Source organism: Carcharhinus amblyrhynchos, chromosome 4, assembly GCF_965287045.1.
Source record: "Carcharhinus amblyrhynchos chromosome 4, sCarAmb.v2.hapA, whole genome shotgun sequence".
NCBI lineage: Eukaryota > Metazoa > Chordata > Chondrichthyes > Carcharhiniformes > Carcharhinidae > Carcharhinus > Carcharhinus amblyrhynchos.
The window spans coordinates 47,603,079-47,613,792 of record NC_137327.1 but is presented as its reverse complement, the minus strand read 5'-3'; positions in this window follow the sequence as shown (position 1 = coordinate 47,613,792).

Genomic DNA, 10,714 nt, shown 5'->3' with positions numbered 1-10,714 from the left:
ACTGGGAATCTGTTTGATGACTATTGAAGTTAGTGGGGCACTGTAAGTACACATTGTATCTGTTATTCATAGAATCATACAGTACAGAAAGAAGCCATTCGGCCCATCGAGTCTGCACCGACCACAATCCCACCCTGGCGCTACCTCCATATCTCTACATATTTACCCACTAATCCCTCTTACCTATGCATCTCAGGACACTAAGGCCAATTTTAGCATGGACAATCAACGTAACCCACATAGTTTTGGCCTGTGAGAGGAAACCGGAGCACCTGGAGGAAACCCATGCAGACACGAGGAGAGTGTGCAAATTCCACACAATTATTATTGAATCATGAAGTCTGGCTGATGGAATGGAGTAGAACAGAGTACTATGTTTTCAATTCTGATGCTTGGATTTGAAAGCACTGCGAGTGCTGGATTCAAGGTTTAAGAACATGTTTAAGTCCAGTTTATTTTTAGGGGGTTGGGGATGATATCCATTCCAATTCTTTTCCTTCACCTAGTAGTGCACTAAGGTAGACTTTCATCCATCTCCATAGCTAGTTATTGCTGGAACAGGTCACTAGTTTGTCGCCAGAGGCTTATAGTTTGAAGGGAGCTGCTCTGCGTCTAGCATGGCTGACCAGGAGTTTCTCTTACCCTTACCACCATCCATTGACACGATGGAAGGATTTTGGAAGTTGATACATTCTACTTCCTTGTCCATGTTATGAATATACCTTCCTTGGCCATTTTGTCCTGGGATGGGACTTGAACCTGGAACTGCTGGCTCTGAGGCAGAGATGCTACCCATTGTGCCACAAGACCTCCTTTGGGGATGATGTGCACTACATAAAAGGTAGTGGTCTTATTCTGAGTGTTCTGCTGTTTATGTTTTTCCAAGAACTTTAAGTAGAAGATTCAACTATTATTTTGATTGAAGCTGTGACTGTCTTGGTGAGTTGCTATTGTGATGGCTTAATTCATTGATTTCCTGTTAAACTTGCAGAGTACTCTTGTTTGCTGTGCTAATGTACATGTGATTATAAAATTGTGCCTCACCGAAAAACACCATTGCCAATTAAATCAGTATATTTGATACATTGAAATCTCTGCTACCAATCTCACATTATCTATTGTGTAGAGAAGCTTATTCATCCTAAAATATACATTGGATCAGAAGAGCTGACATTTCAAGTCCAGATGACCATTTATCAAAGCTTTGACAAAGGGTCATCTGGACTGGAAATGCCAGTTCTTTTCTCTTCTTACAAATGCTGCCAGACCTGCTGAGATTTTCCAGCATTTTCTCTTTTGATTTCAGATTCCAGCATTCACAATAATTTGCTTTTATACATTGGATCATGTTGATTGAAAGACATTTATGTATTATTGTACTTGGGAATTAATAGCACAAGAATTATTAAATAGGCTCTAAAAAAACAAGTACAGGTATTAATCTGAATCTGTAGTTTTGGAGAAATCCAGTTTGAACCAAATGTACTATTACCAACAGGTTGGAGCTTTATAGCAGACATTATAGAAGGAAATGGATTTCCACTCAGCAGGGCAGCACAGTGGTTAGCAGTGATGCCTCACACTACCGGGGACCTGAGTTCAGTTGTGGCCTCAGGTGACTATCTGTGTGCAATCCCTGTGTCAATGGGGGTTTCCTCCGGGTGCTCCCGTTTACTGTCACAGTCCAAATATATGCAGGTTAGCTGGATTGGCCATGCTAAATTGGTCCTAGTATATAGGTTAGATGGATTAGCTAGGGTGAGTGTGCTGGGTGGGCCTGGGCGGGATGCTCTTTGAAAGGTTGGCAAAGACTCAATGGGCTGAGTAGCCTCTTTTTGCACTGTAGCTATTCCATGATTGTCACTTCATTTCTATCACTGTAAAAACAATGTACGCTCTTTTAGTCCAAAAGAATGACCAGGATACTAGTTCTATAAATGTCCATTACACAGAGCTGGACTATTCTAATATTCAAATTTCTTAGTCTGTATTTTGGGAAATGCTTAAGTGCATCAATATTTTTTGGTTGCTGGGGATGGACTGCTTATAATACCTACTAAATATCTTCCGCTGTATTCTCCCACAAAAAACGGAGGTTCAAATCTCAAACAAGACATTATTACACACAGTAGGATGAAGAAATTACATTCTTCCAAAGGCTTCACCAAGAATGAAAATTCTTATTGTGATACATTTTCCAACTCGAATGATAATTAATTTGATGGAAGATAAGTTACATTTAAATAATAACAATGATTGGATAGTTCACGTTCTATCAATAATATAAAAGTAGTTGTTTGGTGGTACAGAATCTGGTATTACTGAAAAAAAATATGTTGTCAAAGTTTTTCATCATGCACTCATCAGAGTAAATGTAAAAATGCCAAATTTCAAAACGTCAATAATTTATACTGTATGAAAATAGAGTGCTGATTAGTTGGCAAATTTAATCTAGTTAACATGTTGCCATGGAGAATACACCAGGGAATTACTGTCCCCCATGTTTCTGTTTAATTCAAAAAAGGCACAATGCTTGCAGAGGATAGATCTCTACATATGAATATATGTAGCTTTGCACATGTAAAATGAGCCACATTCCAAGTCTGACTGATAATCTTAAAGTGGTTTTTAGTGCAATTCATAGCACTCTTGCAATTGTTTAGCAAACCTCGTCCAATCACAGAATCATATACAACATTAGACATTACACTTGTGAGTTTTGCAAGCACATCTGAGGGCACCATAGTAGTTAGCACTGCTGTCTCACAGCACCAGGGACCCTGATTCAATTCTGGCCTCGGGTCACTGTCTGAGTGGACTGCTAGCTTCACCTGTTGCTCATAATTTTGAGATGCGCTACTCTACCAGGTAATTTGAGGTAGTTTCTGGCCACTTTTAAAGTCCAGTAGTATTGGTCTTAGGCCTATTCATGAATTTACTCAATACACAGCGATAAATGATTGATCAGAGTAGTTATCATTTCACAGAATGTCTTTGGTGCGCTCTATTTCAGCATCTTGCATGCACAGTGAGCAAATGGTTTGGTCCTTATTTATGTGGTTGCTGATAAAGCCAATGTTATAAGGCCAATTAATCAGTGTGGAGCTGTCATATATATTGACCAGAGGAGAATATATTAGCAGATTCTCAATTAACACATTGAGGAAGGGAAGCTCATTCGGCTGCTCCATTTCAAAGATAGATTTGAGCATGTGATCCAGCCCATCAAGTTGTGTAAGGATATTATTACATGCAACTGCAAAATAGTTCTATTTGGAATTTATTTTTCAATTTAACAATGCTGTATAAATGATAGTTGTTATTATGGAAAGAAATCAAGAACATTATATTAATATGAAAAAGTGAAACGATAAGTGGAGTTTAATCCAGAGGACAGGGGTATCAGTTTCTAGCTGGAAAGCTGGTGTGAGCCACCACTTCCCCAACCCCACTGGGGAAGTACCACCATATTAAGTTTCCATTGGACACTTCCAGCAGTGGACCTTAAACTGAATTTAGGAATCACAGGATGGAAATCCCTCCCCACAATTGTTGATGGCTAATTCAAGGTCAGCAGCTCTCCATTACAGAGAACGGTGGCAGCCACTGGCAACATACCCAGCTGAGGCCTAGGATTGCCCAGGCTACAAGTGAGTAAGGGTAGCATAGGTATCACAGAGAGGAGATCGCTGGATGGGAAGCGGGAGATTAGGAAGGGCAGGGCTGTAGCTCTCAATGGGCCCATTAACTGTCCATTTAAGGGCCTCAATTTTGTCTAGGCAGGAAGGCCTTCCTATCTTGGAATGACTTAGGTGGGGCTGGGAAGGTATTAAATGCCTCCAGCTTTTAAACTCACCACTGGGGAGTGGGGCATTAAGTTTCACCTAATCAATGAGAATGAGATACTTATTGGTTAGAGAGAATGCATGAAGTAAAGGTCAGTTTCATCTGGGATGGGCTGAAACAGACTGTAACTATTAATAAAAAAAACACATTGAGAGCTTGAGAAAAAAAACACACTACTGAGAGGAAATTAAGATAAATAATTTTTAAAAATGAAGAGAAAGTACTTCCAAACATTCCAAAATATGTATCAAAATGAATTATTCCGGGAATGTATGTTGATGCAGCAATTATTCTGCCCCAATATCATCACCCTGTTGATATAGCCAGTTAATCTATTGTAATGAAACATTGGACAAAGGCATATAACAAGAAAGGAGAATCATAAGTAAAATATTGGAAGCATATATTAATGTAAGATAGATTGAGAGTGCTGACAATGCCTCTGGTAACCAGGTATGTTTTGGTGATACGCCAGGATAACAAACAAAAAAATTGTCTCTATCATTTTCTTTCCCTACCACATCTATCTTTCACATCTTCGGAAAGTAGGAAAACATCCAACCGAGCTTCAAACTTTAAATGTATTTGTTAAATAAATGAATGCACAATTTAATAATCAAACACAGGTGTATTTACTGATAAATATAACTATACCTTCTAAAGGAAATTCATGTTTAATAACTATTTCATAGTTTACTTTCTTAAAATATGTTTTACTTTTACTAGAAAAGTTGTTTTGACATGATTATGGTTGACTGATGGAAATGTATTTTTATGCACAGAGCCATGTGGAATGACCAGGATAGGGCAATTGGGTTGTTATACAATAGGCTACAGGATCACCATTTGTGTTGTGCAGTACAATTCCACGGTGACAGAACCAGGAGAAACATTCCAAAAACTCACTTCAGAGCCATCTCATGGCTACAGTCTGTAACAACATCATGACAGCTGACAGCAAAATTGCTAGCAACCAAAAATCACAGAAGTGAAAAGTTGGTTTGTGGCTAATTATATAATCTTATTAGTTGTAGCAGTTATAAAAACAGAAAATACTGGATAAACTCTGCAGTTTTGATAGCATCTTTGGAAAGAGAAACAGAGTTATCGTTTTGAGTCTAAATGACCCTTCTCCAAAACTGAAATGGGGTAGAAATGTGATAGATTATATAGTGGGAAAGGGGGTGGAGGAGGTGGAACAGAATTAAATCCATCACATTTTTCAACCTCTTCAGCTCTGAAGGAGAATCATTATTAGACTCGAAATGTTAACTCTGTTTTTCTCTCCACAAATGGTCTGGCAGCTCTTCAGCAGCAGGCCTGAGTTTTTTCAATATTTTCTGTGTTTTTTTTGGATTTCCAGCACCCACAATATATTGCTTTTACCATAGTTGTGGGGGTTAACTCACCTTTGAAATTTTTAAACCAACCTAATGATTTGAACAATGCCCACTCAAATATTCCCTCAACAGTTTTAGATCAGAATAACTCACAGCTGTCAATCACATAAATAACTCAACAAATTGCAGTAAACATTTTTGTTCCGTTATGCTATGGTTCATTCCCATAGCCTTGCAGATAATCAAAAAAAATCACCACAATATCTGTTTGGAGATCAGTGGACTCATAATTTTGAATGCGCCTTTTTAAGATTATTTGTGAATGAACGAAAGGAACTGCTACAAAGCTAAAACATAAATGTTTCCATTTTGATTGCAAATGTTTATTAATGGAGTGAGGACAGCATGTATGAATGAAACATGGAAAACATATTAGTGAGAAAGAATATGACCAAGCAAATAAAAATTATGTGTCTGAATATAATTGTAAATATTAATTAATGAACAAGAGCATACAGAGCAATGAACCCAATTAACAGACAGAGTCTGCCTTGTGCCTAATGAATGTGAAAATAAATACATTAGTTTCAATTTAAGATAAAATATGAATCCAGGCAGACCCAGTAAATTTCTCTTGATTCCAATGATTATTTTAAAGTGTCTGATGACTGTTTCAGTACAACTCATCATTTATAATTTTCTGAGACTGATAGTGCGTTTACATTACAGGAAATGGTGTCAAGCCTACAAGCAAAGGTATGTATTTGTTTTGAGGGAGATTGCCTTTGAACTTTGATAATAGGAAGCTGTTGGTATAGTTTAAGCACGATTTCACTGAGCATTATAATTATTGCATGGATATACACTTGTTGCCTTATGGCTGATGATTCATCCTTATTATTAATTGTACTAATGAAGAAGGATCATTACTTGGCTGAATTCTAATATCAAATGGAAAATATTGGACTTTAAAACATCTATGAAAGAATTCTTTATTAAAGGTCATGCTGGATTGTAACAGGAAAAAAATTGGCTTTCTGAAACAAAATTCACTACTCTTAAGCACAAGTTTCAAAAATTCTTCTGGATAAAAATTTTCCTGATTTATTATGTTTTCCTAATCTTCATACTTCATATAAAGAGTACAATTCTAAAAAAGGGTGCAAGAGCAAAGGGACTTGTGGGTATATGTGCATAAAGCATTGACAAAGGCAGGGCAGATTGAGAGAAAGGCTAATAAAGCATGAGGGACCCTAGGCTTTATGAATAGAGGAATAGAGTACAAAACCAAGGAAGTTGTGATAAGTTGGTATAAAACACTTGTTTGGTCTCAATTGGAGTATAGTGTCCAGCTCTGGACATCACATTTTAGGAAGGAAACATTAGAGAGGGTGTGGTAAAGATTCAGGAGAATGGTTCCAGGTATTTAGTTATGCGAATAGATTGGAGAAGGTTGGGTTGGTATCCTTGGAGAAGAGTAACAGAGATTTGATAGAAATTTTCAATATTAGAAGAGGTGCAGACAGAGTAGATATGGAGGAACTCTGCATGTTAGCAGAAGGATCAAGGACCAGTGGACACCAGCTGAAGATGATTGGCAAAAGAAACAGTGGTGACATGAGGATATTATTTTACACAGCAAGTGATTAGGATCTGGAGTGCGCTGCCTGAGAGTGAGGCGGAGGCAGATTCTCTCAAGGCCTTCAAAAGAAAATTGAATCAATATCTGAAGTTAAAGGATTTACAGATTTTACATGGAAAAGGCAGGCGACAGAGTCTATGTACGTTGCTGTTGCAGAGAGCCAGCACAGAAATGATGCGCTGAATGGCTTCTTTCTGTGCTGTATATATTCTATGACTACTATATGCTCCTTAATTTATAATTAAATCATAAACATAGAAACCCTACAGCACAGAAAGAGGCCATTCGTCACCAACCACAATCCCACCCAGGCCCTACCCCCATATCCCTATATATTTACCCACTAATCCCTCTAATTTAGTCGTCTCAGGACACTAAGGGCAATTTTAGCATGGTCAATCAAACTAACCCACACATCTTTGGACTGTGACAAGAACCGGAGCACCTGGAGAAAGCCCACACAGACATGAGGAGAACGTACAAACTCCACACAGACAGTGATCCAACACAGCCGGGAATCAAACCTAGGTCCCTGGAGCTATGAAGCAGCAGTGCTAACCATTGTGCTACCGTGCCACCCTTTTGTGCAATATTCTGCGATAACTGAACTTAAATACGAATCTGATTAACTTCCAGTCTGTAGATTAGTGCAACTGGGGTAATTACTAAAGTTGGGAAATAGGAAGCCTGGGCTCAATAAATTCCATAGGGCCAGAGTTCGTATTCTGGAAATACAAGCCCAATTAATGAGCTTAGCTAGGCCCTGTAATTCACATTAGAATCATAGAAATCATAGAATTCCTACAGTGCAGAAGGAGGCCTTTTGGCCCATCAGGTCTGCACTGACAACAGCCCCACACATTCATCCCACTAATCCCTCTGACTTACACATCCCAGGACACCAAGGGGCAATTTAGCATAGCCAATGCACCTAACCCACACTTCTTTGGACTGTGGGAGGAAACCAGAGTACCCAGAAGAAACCCATGCAGACACAGGGAGAATGTGCAAACACCACACAGACAGTGACCCAAGCCAGGAATTGAACCCAGGTTCCTGAAGCTGTGAAGCATTAGTGCTAACCACTGTATCACCATGCCGCCCCGTTAGATTGGGGCACATTGAGATACTCCACATTGAAGCATCTCAATGGAAATTACATTGCATTGAGCAATTTTTCATTATCCACCATTACTAGAGTTGGGATATTGTTGGGTATTTTTGTTCACCAGTGTAGTTTCTGCTGTTGGAAATAGTGCAATGTTGCGTGCTTCAATTCCATAAACAAAGCCACTTCAACTTTCAAAAATTAGCAAGACAGGCTAGAGATTATAAGGGTTTTCTTTGCTTTCCCCTCCCACTAAAAGTACTGGAAATGTTCGGCAAAATTTCAGCATAAGTAATTAATGTTATGCCAGTTAATTATTTCAAAAAAGCAACTGAAAAGCATCAAGTTGGGAACAGGATTGTGATCACAGAGCTGGATAGCAAGTGAGCAAATATTCCATTGGGTCTGTACCATTAGGAATGGGAAATAGGGAAGGGATGTCATTCTCAATGCCATCAACATTTTGAAAAAAATGAGAACCCTAGGAGAAGGGAGAAGCCTCTTGGAATAGAACACCACCAATACTATGAACACTAAGAGAGAAATTTCCATACATCAAAGTAGAATTAGGTGAAAGGGCTTAAAACCTTTAAAGGTTTTCTACAATTCTGGAGTCCTGGGAATGACTGAAGTATGATTCACCATATTTTTTTTTAACTGGGATAAGTATTGACACATTAGACAAGGAAGAAGAGATTTCCTTCCGGACTTATATGTCAGATGAGATTTTTATATCTGGTTAAGAAAATAAGTGTTGCAATACCCTTCTCTAATAGAGCAATATTCAAGTATTGGGTTTTATAGAAATTCTGAAGTTATTGAGGGATAAAGAGTTAGCTGCTCAAAGAGAAACAAAGATTCTTTTGAGGCCGTTTTAAGAACGAAGAAGATGAAGGAATTCAATTTGAGATTTAAAGGGATAATAAGACCAAAAATGTCAACAGATTGGAAGGGGAGGCAGTTCACTGGGTATGTTTTAACTGTCTTATTTGATCCTTTATGTACTTTTGTTTGTGGAGGTTATAAGGATTGAGTCATTGATGCCAGGAGGTTGTAGTTTTTGTTGAGTGAATAAAGGGCATTTTAAGAAAAATAAAAGATGACTTCCCCCCCCCTCCAATTAAAGAAGATGAAGCTGATGACAGCCAATGACGAACCTTTTCAGCACATGAGACATAGAATGAAAATAGTAAAATCAGTCCCTAAGTTCTGAATCTGGGCTTAACTAAGATTTGACTTGGAAATCTGCTTTCAGGTGCCCCCATACACACTCAGCCTGAAGAAAAATCGTCGGTCCCATTCGTGCTGTGGGCAGGGCTGAGCGCGGCTGAAATGATCAGAGCTCTGAACTGCACACACACAGTTGGAAAGTAAATTGAAAAAGCGCGCCTGTGTCAGATCGCTTGTGGGCCGCAGAAAGTGGCCCAGGAGCAAAAAGTGTGAGCGATGGCCCCCTCAGACATCACTGTCCCCCTTATCCACTCCCCACTACCCAGACCGATCACTAACCCCTGCCCCCATCCCACTAATGATTACTCACAGAGTGGCAGCGGACCCCCTGCCTCCCACCAGAGCTCCATCTGTCCCCTCCCACCAGTGAGAAATTGGGCCTCCCCCTCCACCAGAGATACATCTTACCTACCTCCCTTCTTCCCCACCCTTCTTCCCCCTGCTCCCAGAGAATGATCTGGCCTCACTCAGCCCCCTCTAGAGGAACATCTGACCCACCTCCTTCTTTCTCCCCTCCAGACAACAATCAACACTACCCGCTACCACCAGCCAACAATTGGCCCTCCCCCCCCTTCAATCACCAGACAACGATTGGCCCTCACCCCCCACCACCAGCCAACAATCGGCCCCCCCCTCCAAACACCAGCCAACGATCAGGCCTCCCTCCCTCTCACCCCTCCCCACCAGAGACACATCTAACCCACTTCCTCCCCTCCCCCCACCAGACAATGGTCGGGCCTCACTCCCCTCCTCCCCCAAAGAATGATCTAACCACCTCCCTCCCTCACCACCACCCCCCTCCCCCCATTGAGCTGAGTCAAAGAACAGTTGCAAGCTCTGAACTCACTCTTCATCAGCTTGAGTGCCTGATTCAGACTTTTATTCAGCAGGTTCATTTTGGCGTGATTCTGGATTGGCGAACACGGCAGTAAAGAGGGGAAATGCTGACAAAGTTGGGCGGGCAGTTCATTCAATCGAAATACATGAAAATGCATTTAAATCACCGTTGCACCCATTTCGGATGCAAATTGGATTACCACCATTCCCAGGTTTGGGTAAAATGGCCATCTGTGTGGATGTGGGCGCGGATTGCGTTAATGGCCTCACACCCGACTTTACCACGTTTTCGTGTCTGTTTATGGTAAAATAGGGCCCATAGGGGATGGGAAGTTGACATATACACAGCATGAAGGAAATTGATGAATGTCGAATCACCAATAACTCTGGGTGTGATGAATCGCTGCTATGGAAGGGGAGGAGAGTGCTGCGTGACAGACACCGACAGGCTAAAAGGTCAGCCTCATAAAGTCCAAATTCCGATATTTCCCGCCTTTTTTCACACTCAGCGATTGGAGGTGTCCGGCACAGGAGGGGACTGGCCCTGCTGCCTATTGGGTAGGCTCCTTGCTGTAAAACAGGGTTAATGTGAAAACTGACGAAACTATTTGTATGCTTCTTCATTCTCTATAACAAATGAAAAATCGACACATTGTTACATCCAATGTTTACATTAAAACATATCTTGGGGAAAATTAATTGAACTCAAGC